The sequence below is a fragment of the Copadichromis virginalis genome, linkage group LG10, assembly GCF_057382275.1.
Source record: "Copadichromis virginalis isolate Kocher_CV1m ecotype Utaka linkage group LG10, C_Virginalis_male_GT1.1, whole genome shotgun sequence".
Classification (NCBI taxonomy): Eukaryota; Metazoa; Chordata; class Actinopteri; order Cichliformes; family Cichlidae; genus Copadichromis; species Copadichromis virginalis.
In genome coordinates this window covers 31357340-31359931 of record NC_140627.1, presented here as the reverse complement: position 1 = coordinate 31359931, position 2592 = coordinate 31357340, and the positions used below count along the sequence as shown (strand labels likewise).

General features: G+C 42.7%; 1 long non-coding RNA gene across 1 annotated transcript; it reads left to right on the top strand.

Annotated features, from left to right (window-relative positions):
- Window positions 1–237: 237 nt before the first annotated feature.
- On the top strand, window positions 238–867 carry LOC146700803 (uncharacterized). Its single transcript, XR_014922683.1, has 3 exons — window positions 238–386; window positions 467–607; window positions 688–867. It is a non-coding gene; the product is annotated as an uncharacterized LOC146700803 (long non-coding RNA).
- The last annotated feature ends 1725 nt before the right edge of the window (window positions 868–2592 follow it).

The following is a 2592-nucleotide window of genomic DNA, read 5'->3' as shown; positions in this document are numbered from 1 at the left end:
CTGCTAAGCATTGTTAGCACCCATGTCAAAGTTGACCTTGGAAAAAAAATTCAGTCAGCCATATAAAAGGGTATGGGGAGAACTTAACAACACACACACACACACACACACACAACAGAATGATGCAATAATAGGCTCATGTCATCATATTGTACTGAAAACAGGTTGACGTTAGAATGTTGTATTGAAAAATATCATAAAACATCAACATTTTTGTATAGTTGTCATGGTCCGCGGCCCGGCGTCCGGGGTGCTGCTGGGATGCCCACGCCCACGAGCGTGGCTGCTAACCCCACACCTGCATCCCATCCCAGGCGATCACCAGGTGGACTATTTAATCCTGCCCTACCTGCTGCTCCACGCCAGTCCGTAGTCGCCTCTCAGCGGTAACGTACGCCTGCGGGAAAAGAACTCTTATGACAAACTCTCCATCGGACCTAACACTGTTTTTTCCCTGTGTACCCAGATCACAACTCGGCGTGTTTTTGTTTTCGAGCCACCTGCCTGTCCACCTGTCCGCCTGAGATTTGGTTCACCATCAGCTTCGCCGTCTCGACCCCTTTTGGAGCTCCACCCCCCCTCTGGTTCACTCGGCCCGGCTATCACCGTGAGACTCACACTCCACCTTCCCTCGTATGCTGCCTTTTTTCCGCACCCCAGTAATCTGTCTCTCTTTTTGTTTTACAGCCTCTCACAGCCCCGCTCTCGGCGTTCCCTGCGCGGTCCCTCGGTTTCTTCTGGTTCCATACGTTGTTTTTCTGGCTACCCTCACGGGACACCTTTAGTTGCAATAAAAATTACTTTCTTTATTCGCTCCTACCCTAGTGTGTGTGTTCTGCTACTGGGTCCTGCCTGCGCTCGGAACTTCGGTTCATGACAATAGTGTTATGTATGAGTGTTAATAGTTCGAAATAATCTCAATATCAGGGATACATACCCTCACTGACAACACACAGAGTCAAGAGCCGTAAAAGGTGTGTGAAAGCCATCATTTAGACTAATCTAAAACATTAACTTTTGGCTCACAGGATTTACTTACACTAAATACTTTGGTGTGAGCATATTGCATGTTGTATTAATTGGTGATATTAAATTGGCCATAGGTGTGATTGGTTTGGTTGGTTTTGTCTCTCAAGATCCAGAATGCACATCAAAACGGCTGATTTCTACTCCTTTATTTTAATTAAAATATTGTCAACCTTTAAAATCAAAATGTAAATATTTTGAACCAGATAATTAACACACATAGTAAAGAGAACTCCTTTCAGAGTCAGACACTTCCATATGTCTTCAGCTTCACCTGACACTCCTGATTAATACCCTGGTGCACTACTGTAAAGTGGTTGTGCCCATGTTGTCCAGCCTGCCCATCTGCCATAGTTGTGTACTTGTTGGCCTTGTACTTTGTTTGCTTTTCTGTCTGTTATGAACTTTGTTTGATTATTCTACTTATAAACTTGGACTTTAGCCAACTGTTTTTGACTCATGTTTCTGGGTTTGTCAGATGATTGAATCTTCACATTAATATGCACAAGCTGATTTTATCAGGGCTCTGACCGCAAGCTCAACATTGGGGAGTGACACCATTGACTTTTTTAGCACAGAGCTTATATTTGGATAGCAGGTGCTAGATTAGTACTTCAGCAATCACAGGGCAACCTCATGGGTTAGCAATGTCCCTAAACAAGCTGCAAATGCACATCTTTTATTATGTTTATTTAAAGTTATTAAAGCTTATACAACTTTGTGATGATGTTTGTTATGCTGCTGGAATCAGCCATCAGAAGATGGGTTCACTGTGGTCATAAAGGGATGGAGATGGTCAGAAGAAAAACTTGTGGATGCTGTGGCATTTAACTACTAAGCACCTTTGGGTACTAACAGAAGCCAACCAATTATAATCCTCAGATAACTGAAAATGACAAATCTAAAATGGAAGTGTCTATAGTTAGAGTGAGTCTAAAAATGTAAGCTCAACTTGTGGTTAAAAACAACACCAATTAGCCACTCCAACGAGCATGCTGTCTTCATTAAAAGCTGCATCTATAGCTCAGCCTTGTGGGAAAGAGCACAGATCAAATGGCAGACCACAAGGAGTGAAAAAGCATCCGAGGAGCATGTATTTAAAATTACACACTGAAATAAATAATAGATTATTCTCCAGCACACGCTGCATAATGTTTTGCTTTTCTTTCAACAGCATTTATACAAATTCATAACCACCCATCTCATACATGCAACCCATAAACGTATTCTGTAACGGCGCTCCCTCGATTTAAAAACACATCAACACTCTCCTGTAAATTTGCTTCCTCTATCACCCTTCAAGCTTCTGACCCAAGGGTGAACTCTTGTCCTTAGAGTGTATTTCTGTGTGTATTGGTGACAGCACAAGATTCCTCTGAACATTGTGTATAGTAAATGTGTGTGTGCCTCACACCTTTCTCTTCCAGTACAATGCCTCGAGTTGTAATGTATATTTCATGCTTTGTTGGCCACTGCTGCACGTCAACCCTCAGCTGCCATCAAACATTCATACTGCAGAAGCGCATTTACATATCAAGGGACCCTGCTCAGCTAAATCTAGCTGGA